Source organism: Cryptotermes secundus, unplaced genomic scaffold, assembly GCF_002891405.2.
Source record: "Cryptotermes secundus unplaced genomic scaffold, Csec_1.0 scaffold298, whole genome shotgun sequence".
NCBI lineage: Eukaryota > Metazoa > Arthropoda > Insecta > Blattodea > Kalotermitidae > Cryptotermes > Cryptotermes secundus.
This window is the reverse complement of record NW_019741976.1, coordinates 1,043,378-1,069,195: the sequence shown is the minus strand read 5'-3', so window position 1 is coordinate 1,069,195 and position 25,818 is coordinate 1,043,378. Positions and strand designations below refer to the sequence as shown.

General features: G+C 40.8%; 1 long non-coding RNA gene across 1 annotated transcript in view; it reads right to left on the bottom strand.

Moving 5' to 3' along the window:
• LOC111872851 overlaps positions 1–17,121 on the bottom strand; it is a 165,827-nt gene extending 148,706 nt beyond the window's left edge. The window contains exon 1 of the long non-coding RNA XR_002844307.2: positions 17,044–17,121. This is a non-coding gene — a long non-coding RNA (uncharacterized LOC111872851). The remainder of the gene's footprint in view (positions 1–17,043) is intronic.
• Positions 17,122–25,818: the final 8,697 nt, after the last annotated feature.

The window sequence follows — 25,818 nt, the reverse complement described above, 5'->3', positions numbered from 1 at the left end:
TCACTCGTCGCTTCTGGGTGCGTTTAGAAATCGAATAGAACACAGGACTATTAGATTTAGAAGGTTGTGTCAGTCTGTGTGGCTTCAGGGACAGGGTCAAAAGCACGGAACCGATTTCGACATAGCTACAGGTTTTCAACAGACTACGCCTACGCTAAACTGTTCTGTGGAGACATTTTAGTTCTTACTTACACGGGTTCATTAAAGGGTTACTTAACCTAAACGAAATCTTTTCTCGCAGAAATAACATTTCTCTGTTGTTTGATATATTTTGGTGGAACTTTTTATTGAATTTCCACTCTACGTCTGTTACGATGAATAAATTTAATTTACAAAAATTAATATTTAGCCTACTATCCTTACTGTGAAAAATAAAAGTAGCCGTATGAGATAACATTTATTAACTTTAATTTACGACAAAAGCGAATGGAACTCCCAGAATTGCTGCCGTACCTTGGTACATATTTATCTAAATATAGTAAAAATTAGTTAAGGTAAGTGAGGTATTACTTAAAGCGTTTTTCTACCTTAGAAGTTAAGGATTATAGAGGTCGTCTTTGAATGTTTAAAATTTAACACCTTAACAATCTGCATACACCGACATGAATGGGTAATATATTTATTTAAACCTCTATGNTGCATAGTAGCAGGATTCTTCTAGCTAAAAAGTTTTCCATCTCCCTAATAAATTGACACATTTTATATAAAAAGTGGAACAGAATACTATAATAAGTATGTGAATACAAATTCATTTGCGTGAACTAAAATTCACTCTCAATATGGATTAACGAAAATGAAGAAAACTGAAGAAAGCAGTCTTCTGGGATTTGGCACCGTGCATATGTGGTGTTAACCGACGTTTCGGAGGAACGTATCGCCTCCATCTTCAGGGTAGAAGAAAAAGTATAAGAAATCTGCAAGCGACAAGACCGTGAGAACGGTAAAAGCTTGTCGCTTGCAGATTTCTTATACTTTTTCTTCTACCCTGAAGATGGAGGCGATACGTTCCTCCGAAACGTCGGTTAACACCACATATGCACGGTGCCAAATCCCAGAAGACTGCTTTCTTCAGTTTTCTTCATTTTCGTTAATCCATATTGAGAGTGAATTTTAGTTCACGCAAATGAATTTGTATTCACATACTTATTACAGTATTCTGTTCCACTTTTTATATAAAATGTGTCAATTTATTAGGGAGATGGAAAACTTTTTAGCTAGAAGAATCCTGCTACTATGCATAAAGCAACTTTTATCTGTGTTGTTGTCTCAACAGTGATTGGTTCGGCAAGTTCCAAAGATGCGTAGTCTCTGCGTTGTGTGGTTCAAAATCAATGCATTTCTGCATTTGGCGTATAACGAAGATAAGATCGTATGCAAAGGAGCCTACTAACATGATTCATTTGTCGAGCATATTGGACAGAGTTGCCACCTTTACCGAAAGTACTCACAGAGCTCTGATGAGAATTGTGCTCAGGCCAGAGGAAAGATTAAAATGTGTTTGAACATTTTGAAGAAACTGTAAATAATAATAATGAAGCAATTAATTGAATTAAGATAGTTACTCCAGTATCAATTAAGATAAAGAACGCATAACGCATAGGTTAACAATTTAATATATGTCTATTCTTCGAATTATGAAGTGATTAATATTCCTCTTTTATTGCAATAGGAATATTAGATTCATTCTGAGCTTTGAAACATACATTCATTCTTCGCTCGATGGTATCGAAAATTAACGTTAACGTTAAGGTATAAAAGAATAATTTTCTTCTAGAAAAGTACCGATTTTTTATTTCCTTTGAATTTAATATCTCGCAAAACTGACGTAGAAAGGAGTGGAAATTTTCTGTCGTGTTTGGAAAGGAAGAGGCCTACATTACAAATTTAATGGCTATTTAGAGCATGTGCTTTAGAACGAACGCCTTATCATTTACTTTCAAATTGCGCTGTATCGCTCACCCCTTCTCTCGTAAAAATCCAATTACTATATAACTGAACACTTTGCAGAGCGTAACACAGTAAAACAAAATATACAAAGCCTGGCCTGATATAGAAAAGATGAAGTCACATTTTGTACAGAGGAGACGCGAAGATAACAGATTCTGAACTGAACGGTAGCGTGCATATTTATTCATGAACCTATTAAATACATAAACTCAAAATGCAGCTTCAACTAAGGCAGGGGATGGTACTGGAAATGATTTGATTTCTGTCGACTGGTAATCCCATTGTATAAGTTATTCTGCCTGCATCTGCATGAACGAACTGGAGGAAACCGCAGGCGCCAGCGATCGAAACGTCGACACCAGACTCACTCCCAATATATGTCATAATTTATAACTGTTCTAATTGAGAAGAATATTTTGTTTATATACGTAAGCACAAAGGATAAAAAAGTACAATTTGTAAGGTTAATAAGTTCTCCTCTGTTTTCATCGTTCTAAATTCTCTGAAGAGATGCAGCCAGCAGACAGGCCTTCGGGTCCACCCGTTCTTCTATTCATAGGGTACCTGGACTCTCTCCCCAGGGGATAAACTGATCAGAAGATGATTGTGATGACTCCGCTCCACCTTGTGCAGATGTTAATACGAGCATGCTTCCCAGCACGGCCTCTCGGCCAGCTACTCACACACGAGTGGACCATGAACACTGCTGCGTAGCTATGAAGAATGTCAGCAGAAGTCAGTTTGCAGACTGAGTGATACTTAGAGACTCTGACGACAAATTTTCATTCGCAGCTACTTAACGTAGTGTGTGATGGGGAGATAATCATGAATGGCGGATATCTGACAGGAGGAGGCCGTGTATGTTTTGAGGATGACGTCTAGACTATATTTCAGGATAACTATAATATCGATATGTATAATCAATCTGGCAGGAATCCTTCTATATGGGAGGGTGCGAAAATTGTTTCAATTCGCATAGTATACTGGTCAAAGTAATCGGTGATTTTGTTTTGGGTGTGACCGCTGCAGTTCAGGGCGAAAGAATATAATTTTGTGAAAACAATTTCAGCTGGAAACAAACGTATCCCTTGTAGAGAGGCGCAGTGGGTGTCAACACATCCAACTAGGCGCCCACTGGTATCCGGGTTACGGGCTAACAGAATCGGTCTGACAAGGGACACGCAGGGCCACACCAACGCAGAGGGCGAATGATTTGTATGTCATGTCCTCTAACCCTAGGGACGGAGAGGAAACAATGGCAATCAGAACTGTCAGCTTGTCACCAATCACAATTCCTGTCAATCAGAATGAACATGTGGTGACAGAGTAAATTTTCCCTCATGCTCGTACAATAGCTGTGCTAGTGTTCTGCACTTGCTAATGAAAAGGGTAAAGGGGTAAAACTAATACAAAATGGAATTGTTAGACAAGTGAACATGGACGTATTAGAAAAGCTGAAATCGTCAGCACCATATATTATGATCATGTTCGAATTTATATGTTCGAATGTATATGAATTCAATTCTCTTTGGATTTATCGCGTCGCCTGTACTTAATTAAAAATCTTTGAATGTGCGCGTTACATTGTAACAGGAGGCAAACAACAAACAATGGAGACAGAATCGTATAAGCAACCTACATAAAAATTTTATTTATAAAAATACATTTGCTAATGAGAGGTACTGTAATAGAAAAACCCTTCAGATATCCAGGCCTCCTCTTGTTTACATACTTCTATATATGACGTCAGGCTAGCAGAGCAATATATTATTAATTACTGCATGAATATTTTATTCATTTCTATGCATGATTTATACTAAATAAGGTTCCGCCCCCGTCATATTTGACACACGCAGTCTTTAATACTTGCACCGTTGCCATGATTGTAATTATTAACACAGAAAGTAAGTTTGATACAGACTTTGTAGGCATACTCTTGTTTCATAATAAAAAATGCCCTTCCTGAAGTGCATTTCTATGTTTACTTGATGAAATGCTGGGTATAATTTAAATTCAGTAGGATTTGAGGTTCTCACAGAGGTGGCTGTAAAGAGGGCTGTCTTCTGCCATAGAACATCACACAGGCTGTTGAGAATCAACCGATGTTTCGGAGTAACATATTGCTTTCAATTTCAGAGTCAAAGAATAAACCGAGTGACAAAGCAGCGTGAAAGAGGGTTGCAAGTACGGCATCACGCCAGTTGACTTTTCACGACCTACACTTCGTTATATTTCAGAATATAATACTTTTTATTTTCAACTTAATTTAATTTGTGGGGATGGAACGTGAATTTCTGAATGTTTTACTGAGCCCGACGGTGGCTGAATTCCGCGCAGGAGTGTGTGATTTTGAGTTACACATATCGCCTTCCCGCACAGCTTCCCACGTTTACCGTCTTCAAAGGAGTTTCTAGTTTGCATTCTGAGGCTTCAGTTCAGGGCACGGAGAAAATAAGCGAAATATTTTAGTTACTGCTAACTTAATACACACTTCCTTCTTGAAAGTATAAGGCGTTTAGATTTTCCTGAGGGACTTGTTTTATATGAAACTTTGAACTTGATGAAAGTGCTTCCTTAGCAAACACAGTGTACCAAGTATTCGCCTCAACTGTTACACAGTGCTCAAGAATTGCTCCTTTACGAATTGCACAAATGTTGTGGGAGCTGTAATTCAATAATTCTGGTTGTGAATTCAAAGGAAATAGTAATAAAAGTAAAGGAGTTAGGTGCGAAATTTTCTGGGAAATTTCATAAAAATTTATCAGTGGATTCGCTTTAGAACTAAGTGCAACTTCCGTGTTTACAAATGCTTTGTATCTGTAAGATATTTACGAAGAGAAATGGTTCATTAATTCTTTGGTCATAATGACGATGTTTCAACTACAGCTGCAGTGTTTCGAATGACATGGGAAGGTGATCATGTATGGTGCAAACTCGTAGCTCATTTCAAAGCATCACCCTTGTTTACGCGCTCTTCCCTCACATATATGCGGTTAGTTTAGCGTTCCTAGTATATTTCGGAGTTCGAATGTATTCATCTCCCATGTGGAGGAATTCGATCATGAGCGAATCAGAAATGGTGGCCATTAATTTCTGATTTATTTAAAGAACAACTTTAGTAGCTCAGAATATATCGCTCTAAATGATAGATTAGATTCTAATGAATTTACATGGATGTGAAATGAAAATTTCATGAACTGCTGTCACGGAAATTGCCTGGAGAGACTAAGGAAAACCACGACAAACATCAGTCAGGATAGCTGAGCTCCAGACAGATATTTGAACCCAGAAGCTCCAGGAACGGAACTACCCACGTGACCGTAATATTCAGTGGGTGCAGGCGAGTGCCACTTTATGCCATACCGCATTAATTTAGTTACACCTATGCGGTAGCGTAGTTGGTTGCGGAGCTATGCTACAAGCCGGAAGGTCGCGGGTTCTAGTCCCAATGAGGTCATTTTGGTTTTTTTTTCAATTTAATTAATCCTTCCAGCCACACTATGGCCCTGGGGTTCACTCTAACAGAAATGAGTACCAGGAATTAATTAAATAATTTTCTTGGAGAGTAAAGCGCGGCCGGCGCGTAAGGCTGACAACCCTACCGCCATTTTTGAGCCGATTGTCTAGATAATGTGGGACCTTCAACGTCTCACAACCCTATGGGCCTTCACGGCCTCGTACAGGGATAGCTTTACTTTACTTACTTGTGTTATTAAATTGAAAGTTCACTCTTACATAACAGAAATGAGGCTACAGCTCCCGAGTGTAGCATTGAAAAATGACGCCTCGGGAAAGAACATCCATGGTAACTCTGAGTCAGTACGGACTTCTCTTAACGTAAAGTTTTCCCTGTGCTTAGTTAATTAAGCACTAAGCCATGAAGACATATGGGGAGTGGAGGTATAACTCCACCATTCTTGACCCAGGCAACAGTTGGAGGTGAGCAATCAGCTTCATGCCCCTGCCGCTTTAACCCAGGGGTAAGAACATCCCTGTACCCACTCAATAGGAGGCTGTTTGGGCGCCACAATCGGTCTGGACGCTGTGGAGAAGAGGAAAATAATGCATTGAAGGAATCAAACCCGGGCCGTACAACCAGTAGATCGTCGCTACATCGACTAACTCTCTGGGCTCTTTCTTGTTAAAGTATCTGCCGCTTAAGTCAGCTTGTAGACCTACGTGTTTTGTCTTCCTTGTGTACAGCCTTACTCTGAGGGACTGAAAGAGTATCGGCTTCAGTTCATGGAATTCAATGATGTGATTCAGACACGAGTTTAGGCTGCTGTCAAATGTCTCGATAAAGTGGTTAAGAATCCCTCTTCCTAGTCACAAGGTCCTGGTTCTAATATTGACTCAGTTACACCCCAAGATGGCAGATAATTGCGTGCATTTTCTCAGTTCATCCACTCAAATTCTTGGTTCAGCACCCTGAAGCAGAGAATGACCCCTACTTTGAACACACTCTCAAGCACTTTATTGACACTTGCGTCGCTATTCGACGCAATATAAAGCCAACGATTAAAAAGGCGCCTTTGAATACTCCACGAACCAAGAGATTCAGACGTGCCGTGTGCCCACTGGACCTCACACATGAACAGCATCGCAACGTTAAGGAAAATAAAGGCCATCAATCACAGCAACCGCAAGACGAACTTAGCCTGTGAGACGGTTCGGGAAACAGCAGCGGGGCTAGCCAATTAACCGAGCCTCCATAACCCCTTAGCTTCAGTGTATGTAAATACCGAATAGCGAACCCTAATTTCACGAGGCCACGCCACTTCTCTTCCTCTCTAAACCATTTGAGTCCACCCCCTCAATTAACGCTCCCCGTGCAGCTGCAACTGGCTATCAGACGGAGAACGGACCGGCACAGTACAAGCCTAATTCGTGAAGTGTATATTCTTGTGGGGAGGAATGGGGTGGAGGAAACTGCAATTTAGATTAGTTTAGCCATTCGAGGTGGATTATACACTTTAGCAGTTTATTTTGTAATAGAACAGTGCAATCCACTTAAACATTAAGATTAGATCCATTACAAAATCTAACTTTCCCATCTTTTAGCCACTCCCCTTTGTCCATATTGTTGGCAGCATTGTTTATGGCTCTGAGTCACTTTATACTGCCATCTGTTGCTACATACACAACTATTCTTTTTCGTTCCACGTTTCATTACTGAATCCCATTAATAAAAAATACATAAATATATACATTGTGGGCATATTTGCCATTTCAGGATACAAATGAGACTGCTTACTTGCAAGCATTGGCTGTCTTGACATTGTTTACTTTTGATAGTATGGGTGAAGAAAAATTCTCAAGATCTAACTTAACAATTCCAGGTAACTAGTTCTGATTTTCACGAATACAATACGAAAACAAATGCATTAAGACATCTAATTTACAAGCTTAAGTGTGCACGAAGCCGGTCACGGCATATACTGTCTTCGCTCGCTTGGAAACCGGGATCGTGGTTTCGAATCCCACTCAGGGCATGAAGGTTTAGATTGTGTGTGTGCGTTTTTCTGTTTTTGTGTACAGGTAGAGGCCTTGCGACGAGCTGATCACCCGCCCAAGGAGTCCTACCGAATGTGTAAGATCAAGAAAAACCGAAGTGACCGGAGAAGTTCATGGAGGTAGGCCTAGGCCCACTGGGGGCTGTAGTGCCAAGGAAAAAAAAAAGTGTGCACGAAATTGTTACAAGTGTTCAATTTTTGTTTCGTATGACAGGAATTTATTATTAACTCAGTACCTATGGAGACATTACACGAGGACGTTTGGAATTTAATGAAGAGACGTAAGAGGTATAAAGGTAAAGTTGTTCCTGTGCTTAACTAATTAAGCATTACCCTATGAAGGCACATAGAGAAGTGGATGTAGAGACCCACGTTCTCTTGACCTCTGCTCTAGTTGGAGGTGAGTGGTCAGCTTCACACCCCGGCCGCTTTACCCCAGAGAAAGAGCTTCCCGTACCCAGTGAATAGGAGACTGGGTGATCTCCAGAGTTAGTTTGTACGACATGGAGAAGAGAAAATTCTTGAACCTACCGGGACTCGAACTCCGACACCTCAATTGTCCAGCCCGTAACCAGTCGCTATACCGACTGCGCTAGTTAAATTATTTCGGGTTTAAGAGAGATGAAGTAACTAGGACTGGAGATAAATGCATAACGAGGAGCTTCGTAAAACGCACTCCTCTGTTAAATATTATTAGGATGACCATGTCAAGGAGGATTTGGATTGGTGAATCGGTTTATTGGATCTCCGCTTGTCATAACTACAATTAGATTATAAACCTTCAAGATTACTGTAACTACAGCACACAAAGTCTTTAATGTATGTTACCACTTCACAGCTGAATTCTCAGAACTCCTTCCGTGAGGCTTCTCAGCTATGACACTGCAAACGACTTTCGATGTCCCCCATAAGCCTTCAGCAAGGACCCCACAGGAAATATTATTGTAGACGTGTTTACAGTTCTGTTGCTTAGCACTCAGCATGATGCGGACCACATTGAAAACTCTTTTTTCAGTTTTCAGAATTGTTGCTTAACCGAGTAACGGACTGTTCACCAAGAATCTGTCTTCGCGGGAATTTGTTTACCAACCCGTTGCCTAGCAGTGGCTGTACATGTAACATGTTTGAAGCTAGAACGATCCGTCACACGTGAAGAAGGATTAATATTATATGTCGATCAGCACAAATAGTATTTCGTGTGTATCCCATCAGACGCACGTGACATAATTAACCCTGACAAAGACTGCGTCAGTGACGTTAGAGATCGGGACTTTCTTCGAACCCCAGCTGGGCCGAACGATAATGCTGTAATGTACATTCCTGGCAGCAAATCCCTGTTACGTTTTCTCTTCATATATTTTGTTTATATAACCAATGAATGATTCTCGCAACGCCAATGTAAGCAACACTGGGGTGTCAGAAACAGAGAAACACACGGCGGGGGTGCCCCCTATTCTATAAACAAAAAGAAACAAAGAGACTCCGTATCATTCTAATAATTTCTTGCAGGGAAAACGTTAACAGTGCTTATGACAGCGACAATCCATTGATTCTTCCGGACCGCCTACGCACCAAAAACCTTACGTCTTCCCATGACTCAGAATTCTGGGGCACAAAAACCCCTGCATCATTTTGTAAGGCAACGCGAACCTCTGGTAAGGAACATTTACTCAGTATTCCCTGCTTTGTGTCGCGTTACATGTTCGTTTAGAACGTATGGACATGACGTGCAGTGAAGCTCAAGAAAACTGAGAAGGAAGCTGTAAACTTTGTGAGGTACATCTGCCATACGTTGCTTATCTGGAGTTGCCTCTGCTCCAGGTTTTATGGAATGATTCGCTATTTTCTTATTTTACAGATCGGTGGCAAAGAGCAGGAATGAACCAAAAAAAAAACGCCGTGGCTTTAGTCCGCAAGCGAACTATACCGACCGAACACCCTCCGCTTGTCGGCGAAGTCAATGGCAACTTTAAGAGGATAGAGGATGTCGCGTGATCAGCATAACGGATCCCCATGGCTGTTAATTTCGGTTTTCTAGACCGGAGCAGCTACTATTCCATTCAAGTAGCTCCTCAATTATCCTAACGAGGCTGAGTGGGCCAAGTTCCAGACCCACTACTTCTCAGAATATCTGATAGAGCCGGGAATCGAGCCCGTGACCTCTGCATTTGTAGCCAGGAACTCCGATCACTAGACCACAGAGGCGGTCCGGAATGAACCTATATTTGTTTGAATATTAAAATGAAATGCTAACCACTAACAGCGAAGTATATAGCGGGTAGACGTAAGACTTAAAGTTAAGCATCCGAAACATTGAAAGAGTGAGAGAGAGTGAATATCGGGAGACTTACCACGCCGGCGGCCAATATTCTACTACGTCAGTTTTGTGCATGGACTTTGTCGAGTGGTCTGAACATTGTTACGGTTCTGGGAGTCTGGATGGTCAGTTTCTGAAACATAACCTTCAACTAAATAATATTAAAAAGAAAACAAATTCCTATTTCACAGGAAACACACTGCATCTATATTTACATGATCAGTAAGTTAATGTTTAAGGAAAAAAATCGCTGTTTATTTAGTGAATCAGTCAAAACCCTCGAATAGGCTATGAGGAGGGAATGCAGATTTTTCTACTGTTAAAGCACGCGGTAAATATAGTTACCACTGTGCTTTAAAGAATCAAAATAGTTTCAGTTTCGATACTAGCCGTTGTCAATAACATTAAATCAAACAGGCAAGACGAAACATCAGTAGCGCGACAGCAAATTTTCTGAATACATTGGTAGAGGCAACATTCGAACTATCATATATACATATAAGAATATTTCAGATGAACGAAGTCTTCTTAATGCAATTCTTTATTAGAGTCCATCGCAACACAACAATACAATGGTCAAGGCTAAAATTAGCTTAGATATTGTTGTGTTGCGACGGACTCTAATAAAGAATTCTATATAATAACACAACAGGATGCACGAAATGAAAAGTCTTAATATTTCACGGATTAGTCATTCAGAATTAAGGCCGAAATTATTGTGATGTGTTGAGCCCAAAACACGTTACAATATTAATATTTTGACCCTCTGGAACCCCTCTGATCGGCCCATCTGACCTCCTGTACTACTAAATCTAACATATTTTGATATTTCTTTCGCAGCTGTCATAAGCATTTACATCAGACACGCGTGTGTACTGTAATTTTAGCCTTCACAGAGTTAGAACATCGGTTGGCCCTACTTCTATGAAAGTCTGCAGATATCAAGAGAATATTGTTCTTCTCCGAAACAGACTATTAAGTGAAACACTTAGAATTGCAGTGTTTCCTGCCATATTTCATAAGAGCTCTTGAACGTTCATGCCGCCACTCAGGCAAACCGAAAGGAAGGCAATAACATGGTAGTCTATATTTCAAACTGCAGGGGCACGTAAGCGACGAGAATCCAGTCTACGCAGTTCCAGTAATGCCGTCTGCACTTGCCCATTCCACACGCCGTCACGTCTTGAGATGTGGCGAACCAACTCAAGCCGACAACTGTCGCAGCCTGCGTCATACCTGTACTTCCCCGTTCTGTGAGAAGGGCGAAGAGGAACAGAAGCTAATTCTATTCTACATTGAATTCTATCTTAACACCCTATTTAAGAATCGCTTATAAAGCAACACATCACTGTTACTTCTATAATTATTGTAAATATTCTTTAATGATAACATAATTTTAAAGTTATTGGTTGTATAATTAATTTAGAGTATGACGTAGTAATGTTTAGGTTCCATTTTGTGTATGTACATCTTACTGGATTCTAAATATTCAGTGTTTTAAAATTTATTTAAAGGTTATCGCTCGTCGTGTTGTATTTCCAACATAAATTTTTAAGGTATGTGTAACTTCAATTGTTGGAAGACACAGCCTCTACTTAAAATAAGTAGCTCAGTAATCATCACGGAGTAAAAATAAAACTAACGCTGTCACTGTAACAGGCCGTGGAGGTCCATAGGGTTGTGAGATGTTAAGGCTCCCACATTTTCTAGACAATCGGCGCATAGATGGCGTTAAGGTTGTCAGCCTTATGCGCCGGCCGCGGGCTACACGGCGTTATATCCCAGAACATAGAACAGCTACCTGTATGAGAACTGCAAACCCAAAATTTTACATTCTTGCTTTCCTTTTGTTGTTGCAAGAAGCTCAGCTGTCACCACAAAAGAAGCCCCCACCTCTTTGTAGTTTTAGGACAAATGGGGAGGGGTCAGATTTAAAAAAAAAAATAAAAGGTGTAATTTTTTCAAAAAGTAAAGTTGTCCCTGTGCTTAACTAAGGACGCACTACACCATGAAGACGTATGAGGGGTGGATGTATAGATCCACGTTTTCTTGACCTCGTCACTAATCGGAGCAGAGTAGTCCCAGGTACCTATTGAATAGGAGGCTGGGTGGAACCTAGAGCCGGTTTGGGTGACGTGCAGAAGAAAAAATTCTTACCACCCAGGACTCGAACTCTGGCCCCTCAGTCGTTCAGCCCTTGCCCAGTCACTATACCGACTGAGCTAACCCGGTTCTTCTTTCTCAGAAGAACCAGGTAAAATTGTAATTAGGCTTACTTCTAAACTGGTTATTTATTTCGCTCTAATTTAAACATGACGTGTATTCAAAGAATAATTCGGCCTTATGCTGTTTAAATGGATGACATAACTGTCATATGTGAGCACTTAGGCTGGGGCCACACGAGCGCACGAAGTACGTCCGTTGTAACGAACGTACTTTATTACGGACGTTGCTGAGGACCGCACATAGTTGCAGAATGCGGTGCGTAGTATTTTTGTCTGCAATGGAGCCAGAAGGAAGCGTAGCATACGCCTCTCTTATTTATTTCCATAACGGACGTCACGACGTTCGTTACAACGGATGCATTCTGTGCGCTCGTGTGGCCCCAGCCTTAGAGATCATGTTGGAATTCACTATTTACGGCTTTCATTGAACGAGAAGGCAAGTACGTGTATAACAGGTTACAAATATTTGACAGATGTCGGCCTCATATTGTGGTCTTCTGGTGTGAGATATTATGCAGTTTCGGAGCAACAGCTTGCTTCCATTTTCAGGACTAAATTTGTATTAGATTATCAAAATTTCGGAGGAACTGCGCTGCAAGAATACATAAAGCTATAACTAACAAGGCTAAGTCTACGCAGAAAGGTCTTATTTATGAGCCGGTGACTGTGGCTAGGCTGCTTAAGACATTTCTAGCCTTTTATGGCACCCGAGTTCCATTACAATGTCCACAGCAACCTTCCATTAAATATTATCTTCAGCGAAATGAATCCAAACCACGCCCTTACAATCAGCTTCTCGTAATGCACATTAACACTACGTAAGAGCTCAGCTTCTCACGGGGATGAAAGCCAAAGTTGTAGTTTCCGCGGGTTAGAGGCGATGTAATTTATATAAAGGTATCAGAAGTATTTACTCCTCTTCCCTGAAGATGGAGGCAGGAGGTCCCTCCAAAACGTTCCTACATATCTACCAAATTACACGGAATCACATCAAAGGAGAGCGCAATAATATTTTTTAACTCCGCCAGCTATATCTACAGATGATCTCTTCTATCTCTTCACGCTCATCCAATAAAGATGTGCATAAATTTCTGATGCGTACTACGTTTTTCACCCATCTCATATTCCTTTCGTTTATACCCCTAATAATATCTGGCGAAGAGCATGAATTATGAAGATTCTCAACAGGTCTGCACATATTTCTTCCTCCACTTGTTACTTCCTCTTTCTTAGCCCATATCCACCACATGTAAAAAATGTAGATGATAATAATAATAATAATAATAATAATAATAATAATAATAATGTGTGAAGTAACATCACTTCCCGTTAAAAATACAAATTCGATATTACGTTAAGAAAACTAATCGGTTGCCTGGAAAAGAGGACATTCTCGGCGGTTAAAATATGCGATATATTCCTTTTCCTGACTAAGCAGTTCAGCAAAGGGCTGTGACTTGCAGCTCACGGACTGCATTTGTCAGTTAAGGAAATAAAACACTTCCTTTTTATAAGTTACATTATTTGTGAAGTGTATTTAAGATCCGCGCTAAGACATGTATATCAAGGAAAAGTTTATTAACGATGCTCGATACAATATATTAGCAAATTTATTGCTTTAGGGCAATTTTTTTTAGGCAAATGTGGACGGAGGAACTAGTATTTTAGGCAATTTTAGCCAGAACGAGATACGAGAGACGAATATCGATCGGAAGAAGGCATTCATTCTTTTTCAGCAAAGTATTATGTTGCCGCAAAATTATATCCCTGTAAAGTAGGCAATGATGAGTGACGAGACGAAAGCAAGAATAAAACAAAAGTTCGGAAATTATACGTTAGGGATTGCTGTGTAGTGCTCCTAATTGGAATGCTACATTCAAAAACCTGAACAAGTGGAATAGCGGGAAGGGATACGTGAGTTTACTCTGCAATTTCTTAACGTGTCATTAATGTTATGCATATCCTAGGATTTTACTGGTAGGAGGGGAAATGCAGAAGACCTCACACAGCGTTCGGAAAGAAGAACCAAGCAAGGCATAAATACGCAGCGGGTTGTCAAAGGAAAAGGGGCACTGAAGCAAGAAACGTAGTAGACAGAGAGGTCTCCAAGTTTTACCCGTATGTACGTAAGAGAGAATGTAATAATGATACCAGAACAGGAAAGCTAAAGGTGTTAAGGCAAGACGAGACGAGGCCTGCTAATTATGAGATCATTAGCTTCAACAGCTGGACGTTAATTAGAATGATGAAATCAAGGTAGATGAGATGGGCAGAGAATGTAGCACACACCGGGGCGAGAAAGGGTAAGAGAAGGAGAGACAAAAGAATGCATACAGGATTTCGGTGGGAAAGCCAGAAGAAACAGACCACCATGGAGACCAAGACGTAGGTGTGAGAAAGATATTAAAATGGTTCTCGTAGAGACTGAACGGGGATATCATGAGTTTCCATTGATTCGGCCATTAATTCTAAGAGTAACACTTGTCTGAATAAAGAGCAAAAGCATCTGGGCTCTGTGTATGTCCCATATGTGAAGGGTGTTTCGGAGAAGTTTCATACAACATCAGGATAATCTTCGAAACTAAACACACACTTAGGAGATCGCTCATGAAAACGAGGCCGGGAACAGATCCGCAACAGACGACACAGTGCGTCTACAGCATTCCTTCAGAGAGTGGCAGAGGCTACATTGGCGAAACAGGGAGACATCTAGCCTGCGGCTCCGTTAACATAGACGCAATCTTAAACAGGGTCTTCTAGGAAAATAAAAAATTAGCCCAAGATTCCTCTGAAGAGGGTCACAGAGTAGGCTGGGATGATGCCAGGATTTTGGAAATTGAACATAACGGCAGATATAGGAAACATAAGGGCATGCTTAACCAATCCAATCAGCCAACCCAGTTTGGACATTTCTCCTACTGACCCCCCTCATCAGCAATGAGGTTCCTTACTCACAGAGAACATCTGTATCACGTGATAGATTCTTCATGGATTTCCATAAAGTTCTAGTCTCGAGTGTTCAGGTTTTACTCCACAGATGGCGCTAGCAGTAGATAAACCGTGTCTTCACAAACAAATTTTTATTTCTTCGCATTTGTGCTCATGCACTTGGTTTTGTTGGCTAGGATTATAGCAAAATTTCTACCTCCTCTTCTATCCTAGTTCCACACATGTGCGTGCTCTATCACAATTTTTATTGCATGTTTTTTTGTTATCTCCCTCCGAATTAGCCGGGTATCAGGTGATTACTTAGCTGTATGAATCTAACATGGATTGTCCAGTGACTGAGGTTAACACTTTCTAAGGGACCCAGCTGAGTAGGTGTCTTTCTAGTTTCTAGAATACCGGACGATGGAAAAAGTCCAGAAACCAGTAATTCTGAATATCATACGCCATCGTATAGCCAGTAAGTCTCTATAACGACTGAGCTATATCGATTCCCTGAAATTAATGGAAAACAAAAATAATCCAGAGCTTTTTGTAGTGCACTAACGTGAGTTCTATAATTGAGATCTGAATTTTAGATTTAGGTGATATTGTCTGGGTTATTGCAGAGTGTGATGGGGCTGTTCTGCTGTTAATAACTTTTGTCCTGATAATAGAGGCAGAATGTTCATCCGAAAAGCTCCTAGTCACGCACCAGACTACGTGGTTTCATAACAGAAAATACCACACCTAAACAATTTATTACACAAGAGAGTAGAAGAGAAATTTATAACTCATAAGCTTACACACAGTTTCAGGTACTAAGAAACGGTTTATAAAACTGCATGGTGTATGATAAGTGCAATCTCATAACTTCAAAACAGTTTATTTCGAAAATAATCTGCTCGGAAATGGACACTTGAGATCGTAAGGGACAGGAAACAGGTTCGTTTCCATTCCATGGTGAAGAGATATGTGTTTTATAATCCGTATTGAAAAACGTGCGGCCAGGCCTTACAAGGAGCAGAAGAAAAGACCTAAGAGAGCAAGACAAGGGAAGGCAGAAGGGGGAGAAGATAAAAATGAAAGAGAAGAAGACTGGAAAGAGGAAGACCTGAAGAAGAGTGTAAGATGAGGGAGGAGTATTGAAAGAAAAGAAGGGTTACATAATTTACGTCTTCAGTAGCCCTCTTTTTTTCAGTAAATTGTAAGTGCTTAAAATGACCTCTTCTTAAAAAATTGGGTTTAAAAGGCACAAGGTTAGATGACTGCACATTTTCAATTACGACTCCTATAATTGTTTTGGTCACGTGGAGTGACGAAAACAGAAAGAGTGTGCATACGGAAACGGTAGAAAAGGGTCAGTCCTTATGAGGTCAAAATGGAAAAGTCGGTCCCTCCAATCATGCAGGATGGTGTTTTCCAGAACAGGCATATGTCATGGCCCGGTTTAATCTAATAATATATTGATAATAATGATTTATTATCATCCTTAATAAATTAAAGTATATTTGGGTTCCTGTGATGCAGTTTACCTAGAGTACGCTCGACACACACCTGTAGTTCGCAATGATGCTGGTCAACAATACTTTATAAGGATAAGTAATGACATTCTTAGTTCCTGCAACAATGAACTCCGAGACAAATATCCAAAATTTGTAGTGAAATAATAATAAATATATTTCTACCTTCCAAAACTGAGTAATAATCATCATCGTCGACCACAACAACGAAAATAATCGGCCACGGCAACGCCAGCAGCAACAGCAACAACATTAATGGTTAAACACGTGTCGTTCAACCCAGATAAAATCCTTGATGTAACCAAACGCAAGCCCGGCAAGACGTCCCAGAAGCATGACTTGCTGATAAGATTTTATCAAACTTCCTGCAGCTCCCACGACAAATACCGAGATACTTCAAAATACTCGACCGCAGTTCGTCCCACGTCTCTCCTGGCTTGTCTTTCACAATCATTCTCTCAACCGCCTTCATATAAACAACGTGGCTGAGGAAGCCTCTTTGAATAAGAAAACAAAACAAATATAGTGGCTGGAGAAAATGAAGAAGCTAAGAACTAAGATTGGTATAAATGGGCCCAAGAAACGACACTTACCCAGGTAGTTCGCTGTCTCAGCGAATGCCAGACAGCAGGACACATGTGAAGAGGTGTATGAGTACAGCTGAACTAATTCTGACTCGGCTGGCAGGGCAAGCTACTCGCTGAACTGAAGCGAGGTCCCACCAGAGCCTTCTAGATGGTTCCAGATGTCGAGGGTATAAAACATGTTGATTCGAGGGAGAATAATTAAATGCGGTAGTCTTGCAAGTGTCGAATGCGAGACGAAAAGTGTACATACATATTTTCACGTAATTAGGTCCTTCGCCGATAAAAAAAAAATTAAAATCGCTAATAAGAGGCATCAAGTGAGATGGAAAAATGGCCGTGAAGGATGAGCAGGTAGAATTTTCAAGAAATCTAGTTACCTAAAATATTGCAGAATAAAATGATAAACAGCCGGTCACGGTAGCCGGGCGGTCTGAGTCATGCACTGTCTTCGCTCGCTTGTAAACCGGGATCGTGGGTTCGAATCCCACTCAGGGCATGGATGTTTAGTTTGTGTATGTGTGCGTTTTTCTGTGTTTGTGTACAGGTAGAGGCCTTGCGACGAGCTGATCACCCGCCCAAGGAGTCCTACCGAAAATGTCAGATTTAGAAAAACCGAAGTGAACGGAGTTCATGGAGGTAGGTCTAGGCCCACTGGGGCTGTAGTGCCAAGGAAAAAATGATAAACAATTTATTCTCAGCCCTTATTCTCCCTCATATAATTAGAACACATATTAATTTCATTTACTCCATTTTGAAATCATGAAACCGCTCTAGTAGTATAGGATTAGATACTTTATTATATTTTACATTAATTTGCTTATGTACAGGTGGAGGTCATGTGTTATTCGAAGGTACATACAGCCATGAATTTCTTAGGTTAATTGACTATTAATTTATTGGGCTTTATTTCCACTTCTTCCAAAGATCCTCAGGGTACGTTCAAGCACAGAGATATCACATTAAAAGAAGTAGTGATAACAGTAGTAGCAGCAGCAGCAGCGGTAGTAGTAGTAGTAGTAGTAGTAGTAGTAGTAGTAGTAGTAGTAGTAGTAGTAGTAGTAGTAGTAGTAGTAGTGTCGGTAAATGTAACGTTGTTCCTAAGTTTAAAATTAGCCAAGCACTATACCATCAAGACATATGGAGGAATGGAGGTATAGATCCACCAATCTCGACCTCGGTACTAGATAAAATTGAGTGGTGAGCTTCACGTTCCGGCCGCTTTACCTCGGGGGAAATGGGCCCCGGAACCCATTGGATAGGACTCTTGGTAGGTTCCAAAGCCGGTCTGAATGCTGTGAAGAAAAGAAAAGATTGAATGCAGGGAATCGAACCCGGGTCCTGCAGTTCGTAGCCAGTCACTATACCGACTGAGCTATCCCGACTCCACTATTAGGAGTAGTAGCAATGTCAAAAGTAAGGGAGAGACGAAGCTGCATGTAAAATTGTAATATTTTAGGAACATTTCCTTAATATAGTGCGTAACGGAAATTGTGTGGTGAGAGTAATTATGCAAATAAATACAGTAAACATGAAGTTCCCCATGCCTCAACTTCAAATGACTTACACTGCTAATAAGGATATGAACTGTTTGTTTTAAAAACTTAACCCTTTTACCTCCTTCTTACCCAGTTATTACGATTCTGTCTTTGCCCAGTAGCAAAGAGGAAAACTTACCAACACGTTGCACGTTGCTGCGTAACAACACACTTACTGGCTTTATTCCTACCGTGGCAATCCTAGAATCCAGATTGGTAGAAGAAATGTAACTTTGTTGAGGGATGGACGGAGAGAGACCTGAAGAAACGTGATACATTCTATTGCCCCACCCCCAGACGAGAGTTCAATCATCCCCAGTACCATCGCAGCCCTAGGCTGGCAGAAAACTGTAGTCTCAAATGTTAGGGTAAGTGGAAAATTTCATTTGATGAAAGAGACGAACTTTCAACATATCGTTAATGACAACTGCAATTATTTCAGCTCAATGCTGACAGCCTCGTCATGTGACGCTCTGAGCTTTGTGGCATTATCCAGTACAGAGTGTACAAAAAGGATTCAAAACAAACCTACCACCATATTTAATTTGTTTGTTCTGCTTAAAAGGCGTCCTGACAGTAATGAAATATGCAAGGGATGACCAAGATTGGTGTAAATGGCATGTAATTATCTAAAAATTCCATTATTTAATTTTGATTCACAGAAATTCGTAAACTTACTTTCTTACTTACTCATGGAGCTGAGCCCTTCTGGAGGAGCCGCCAATTCTGCAGCTACTCAAGAATTTCCCAGCATTTTATGGAACCCGAAGGTTCATCACCGTGTTCACAAGAGTCCTCCACTGGTCCCTATCCTGAGCCAGATCTATCCAATCCATACCATCCCATCCTATCTCTCTAAGATCCATTCTAATATTGTCCACCCACCTACGCCTTGGTCTTCCCTGTGGTCTCTTTCCTTCTGGCTTTCCCACGAATATCCTATACGCATTCCTCGTCTCCCTCATTCGTGCTACATGACCTGCCGACCTCATTCTCCTTGACTAGATCATTCTAATTATACTTGGAGAAGAGTACAAGTTATGAAGCTCCTCATTATGCACTTTTCGTCAACCTCCTGTCACTTCATCCCTTTTCGGTCCAAATATTCTTCTCAACACCCTGTTCTCAAACACCTTCAGTCTATGTTCCTCCCTTAATGTCAGAGACCAAGATTCACACCCATACAGAACCACAGGCAAAATTATAGTTTTGTATATTTTCATTTTTATGTTTTTGGACAGCAGACGAGAAGACCAAAGGTTCTGGACTGAATGGTAACAAGCATTACCCGAGTTCAATCGCCTCTTAATTTCCTCCTGAATCAGGTTTCGATCTGTTATCGTTGTTCCCAAATATCTGAACTGTGCCATATTTTCAAAACATCTGTTTGCTATCTTTGTCATGATTTTGCCCTGCATTTTGGTGACGAGACAGCAACATATACTTAGTTTTCTCTGTGTTTACTTCTAGACCAACCTCTTTAAATTCATAAACACGGATCATAATTAATATCTTATCGATATAATACAGATTTTAATGAATATTGCTACTGAAGAAAGAAATGGGAAGTTAACATGAAGAAGGATCATGCAAGGACGGGGCTGTGAAGGTGGATGGGACTGGCCAGGATTGTTTCCAGTGGAGGTCAGAAAGTTACAGCAACTTTGCTCCAGTTGGTTCACTTCAGTAGTGCCAGTAATACCACCGTTAGCTCTCAGTCAGTGGAGCAGAGTTACATAAAGTCTGTCTTACAGGATTGCGGGAGCAGATGTTCTGAGCTCTTCTCTTGTGCATTATTCCTGCTGAGAATACTGTTTCGACTAGGATCTTGGGTGATATGAGAAGAATATTTGGGCCGAGAGAGGAAGACGTGGTAGGAACTCAGACCATTAGGAAAACCAAGAATTAGTGAGAGGATCATATTAAAATTTATCTTAGAGAGATGGGATGGAGCGGTATGGACTGAATTGTCTCGCTCAGGATATGCAATAGTTAACCATGTTTTAGTGAAATTCGATTTGAGATATATCTGCATAAAGGTAATTGGCTTCTTCGATTTTCAGCCATCTTGACTGATTACAAAGCACGCATTATATAGAAGTATAAATACATGTTTACACATCATCGGAAATCGTTAATTAAATATCAGAGTTCTTAGATATGAGGACTCACTGCGTAACGTTAGTCAGCTGCTTTGACTGTTAGGCTCACTGACTGACTACAAGAGAAATATTATCATTAGGCCGTAAATGGAATTTTCCATATTTTCCATAAAGTTCTTCACACAGTTTTATCATAATATACGACAGAATTTTACCAAAAGTTACTTGGCAGTTTTAGATGTCGGCCATACTTAACCCATAAGAAATTTCAGGCCATAACTTAATATTTCCGTGTGGGTCCCATATCTTAAACCGTTTCACAGATAATTAAAATGCGATATTTAACCTTATTATGGTGGTAAAATACAAATTTCCATCGTTTTATCCAGCAAATTTTATCTTTTGATGAAATTCCGCTTTTAAGCCAGTAGCAAATAAGTGTAATAATATGCAAAGAACGCGGTAGGAATTTTGTATGTTACATTACAGAGGAAATCTACACTCTTTGCCGTCTTGTTCAGGCGAATTTCGGGCTTCGGGGACTTGATATGGTTTATAAGGCAGGATGGCTCTGCTAGACTAAATCTTAACCCTTTCTTATTCGTTTCTTGATACTCTATAAGCAATGCTAAATATTTGATGATCTGAAGAGAGTATTTTCTGTTTACTTCGAAGTAAAGTCATAACCGAACAAAACTCTTGAATGCATTGATATAAGATAAATTTAAACTAAACCCTTGTTGTGAAATATACAAATGTACCTCAGACGCTGTATTCCATGCACTCACTCACTCATGGAGCTGAGCCCTTCTTGAGAAGCCGCTAATTGTGCAGCTACTCAACAACTTCCCAGCGTTTTATGTAACCAGAAAGTTCAAAAGAGCCCTCCACTGGTTCCGATCCTGAGCCAGACAAATTCAATCCATTTCATCCAAACTTATCTCTCTAAGATCCATTTTAATATTGTCCCCCTACCTACGTCTTGGTATTCGCAGTGGTCTCCTTCCTTCGGGCTTTCCCACACAATATCCTATATGCATTCCTCCTCTCCCTTATTCGTGCTATATTCCCTACCCATCTCATCCTCCTTGACTTGATCAGTCTAATTATACTTGGAGAAGCGTACAAGTTAGTATTCCGTGCACACTACAGTAATTGTCTATTTCTGTTTATCTATTTATATACTGTTTTCAGCAGATGAGACTGTGAAGCCTTGAATAAGAGAATGATTAGTAAACAAGAAGTATGAATTAATCTTTCTTTGATACGACACGGACCGCATAGAAAATGATGCCTCCAACAATTCTTCGTTGCCGCGGGACAATGTAAACAGATATGTTTTCTAACAATGACAGGGGGATACACAGACCCACAGACGCACAGACTCTCCTTTCATACGAGACTGACCGTACAGGCAATGACGCTTTCAGCAATCCTTCTATTGTTGCTCATATTCGTAGCCACGGGAACGTGCCTATCGAGCCGTTGCCTAGCAACGATATGGGGAATAAACATACAGACGTAGAGACTGATGAGAGGGATTTGTGAGGTACGCAGTTGAGACAGGCTCAGGTGCCATTATGCACATACCAAGATTCATAAATGTTGATTGAGGCATTCAAAAGTTGACGGGGGATACACAGATACAAAGACATGCAGAGAGCAAGGTAATCTCATAGGCCTACAGTTATTAGCGCACTTTCCTTGTTTTGAAAAAATTGAAGTAGATTTATGAGCCCACCGTAGCGTCTGTGTGTCTAATTCGTTGCTCATACCGGATAACAGCAATCAAATGCCTCCATCCAAATGCTCACCGTCTCAAAATTTGTCACCTTCCAATTTCACTCCACGCTAAGCTAAGACTGAATCATTCATTCATTAATTCCTTCTAAATTTCGGTAAAAGATGGTCTACATGAATGTTAGAATAAACATTACTGGAAATTTATTGTAATACTAGGCAAATCTGTAAAAAAAAAACTAACTTTCTCAACTCCATACGACCAACAGTAGACAACCGTGACTGAACTGGAAGTAGGTGTTGTGTCCTTTATGTCCTGAGACACAAATCTTAAGAAATAATTGAAGCCTCTGTTCTTTTTGTTGGTGCAGGCATGGATATTCTATAAAAGCAAAAGAACATGTAATGGGCCTTCAGCCGTGTAGATATCGAGTTAATATTCGACGTTTCGCTTACTGTCTGCGTGGCCATCTTCAGGAGTTGATGAGATGAGTGTCTTGGTCGCACGATGTATTTATATTCTCTTCTCCTTCATCTCAGTCTTCTGATCCGCAGAACTGAATATCCAGGATCAGAAGAATCGAAAGATAAGCCATGCAAGAGACCAGCCGAAGAAGATGCTATTCTGATCGACCCATTGGGCCCCTACGTTGGGCTCCATGTTGTTATAATCGTCGTTAGCCTCTACGTTGGGCGTCATGTTCTTCTACGCGTCCACTCGTGTTGGTCTTTACGTCGCTGGCTGCTGGACTGCTACGGGCGACGGCGGCTACAGCTGGCTTTACGCTGTTTCACTTATCATACTTACACACCTCTGATCTTTAGGGTAATGGGTTTTGCTTGGGCGCCAGTAAACTGCTACTATCAGTTCACAGATTTGCGGAAGGTGTGAAGGATTGATAAGGGGGTAGCGGCTGTGGGTAGCTAGTTCCGCCGGTAGAGCTAAGCTTCTGTCCTCAGGCTGTTTGGCAGGGTCTCGCTCAGGAAGGGAAGTGGGAACTCCTGTTACAACACACACACACACACACACACTTTGTTCCACAAGACACTTTATTAAACTGTTGTCCATAGTGGACGCCACTAACGAACTAGATTGAATTTGCGTCCGAATGGTTTGCGATCTGGAATAAGACTTTTTCAGAATGCCTTCTCCTCGAAACTCTCGGAGTCGTCTCGGTCCACAAGTCAACTCCCCAAATTAAGAGGATTGGTCATTTAAAAAAAATGGGAGTACACTAATTAAGTATTCGCCCAATCCGTTTAGCTATTACAGGGAATTTAGGCACTAAAACTTAACGTAAATCCTGTCAGTAGCTTGACAAATGTTAGGCTTGGCTTGCGGTTGAGAGACCACCCATCTTTTAAGTTATGGGCTCGAAACTGACACATACTGTATTTTCAAAGGATTCAGACAAGTAAAATTTTGTGTGACTTTCTAAAGAGCCAAGCTGTGAACGGTCTTCCTCTTTCACTTCGCATCTGCGTTGACCAGTCTTTCTTCTTTGAGAGTTTGGGCTAAAACTCCTTCTTGAGGGCAAGAAATAGCCTATGTACCTCTCGTCCATTTGCTGTAGGTTACAAGTAAACCTAACCGAACATGGTAATTTACTTGGACCAAAACATGCTACTAAATTAAATCCAGCTGGGGTTGGCAGATCGGTTAAAGTCAAGCACCTAGTTTGTAGCTTGGCTTATGCTTTGACCCTGAAGATGGAGACGATATGTTCCTTTGAAACTCTCTTCCCTTTTAGAAAATATCTACAATCATACCTAACCTCAAAGGAGAAGCTTAATTAAGAGAGAAAAAAGTTTCACCTGCAGAACGCGGTTTGAACATCAGATAAGTTACAATATAGAAAAAATCTAATATACTACTCTGTCTAAAAAGTATCTGACCTTGGGCCGGGAAAAAAAGTTCTCTATCTTGGTGGTTACCATACCTAATCGCCTTCAAAGTAGGCCCCTTGTGACTCCACACACTTAGCCAGCGGTCCTTCCATCGCTGGAAGCAATTCTGGAAGCTTCTTTTGGAAAGCAGTGCAGCTGCGCCGTCGCATTCTGTATTACTGGAAGTTTTGTTGCGCGGGACAAAGTTCCTTCTTCACGACAAGGATTCTCTTGAGTGAACTCAGGCTTGGAGAGGGTAGGGTCCATATATCCGTCATCGAAGCTCCAGAAGACGCGGGGAGATCTCCTGCGGAGCAGACCGAAGCAGAACAGCAGTTCTTTTGATGACATGTAACTACTCAGCACACAGTAATATATTGCAGGAAACAGGGAACTGAAGTGGAAGTGAGGGGAAGGGAAACAAACGCACCCAACTTCGTCAGAATGAAATGGATCTATTTCATTTTTTCTTAGAACAAGACAGACACCCCACTAACAGAAATGTTCGGTGGGTTTCACCCAGGTTGGCTCTTTGGAGCAGGCTCGCAAGCATATGTGTAATTCAATTCTTCGCCCATCTGTTCTCATATAGTTCAACTATCTACAAATTTCTTCGCTGTGACTTTCTGTCAGGAAGAAGTGTACTGAAATAACGAATCGCTTATATCTCACTCTGCGTACTTTTGAAACCTCTCACCTAATAGATTCTAAAGGGTTCTGACAATGGTGGAAGACACACAGAATTACTGGGTTTTTGGCCTTTTTCCATCGTCCGGAATTGTAGGTAATAGAGGATACGACGTTTCGGAATCTAGATCTGTTTCCGTCTTCAGGTGGACCAGTGATTGAGATTAGCTCTTTCTAAGGGACAAAACTGAGTAGGTGTCTACCTTTCTCACTTGAAGACGGAAACAGATCCAGTTTCCGAAACGTCGTATCCTCTATTACCTAGAATTCCCGACGATGTGTAACCGCTCCACTGTCACTCACCAATTTAATAATTAGAATAACCGGTAATAAAAATTAAGTGCAGGTAACAAGTAATACCAAAGCCAGTGGGACATAGTCACATTCTTGTTTTCAGGAATGGACTTATTCCAAATCTTGATGTTACACAGGAAACACCCCCTGTGGCTTTTTCTGAGAAATTTTGTTTGTGAGTAGCACGGCGGCAAACTTTGAGAATTCGATCACTGACAGGTCCTGCACGTCGTAACTTAAAAGTAGGCGGTTTTGAAGCCCACGCCAAGCAGGTTATCTGTCAGTGTACTGTCAAAAACGATGTTAGGACTTTAAGGTTCAAAGCCCCAAATTGCAGCTAGCTGATTGGAAATTCAGAAATTGTGTAAACCCCAGTTCTCAAAATTACCCAATCAGTGGAATTAAGGGGAGTGACTTAGCAGAGGAACTGACGTCCAGGGGACCTCAGTGTTTTGAGACAAAGAGTCACAAGTTAGTTGACAAACAGTTGCCAAACAGTCGCAAGTGCCTGCTACTCGTAAATAATTCGGAACAAA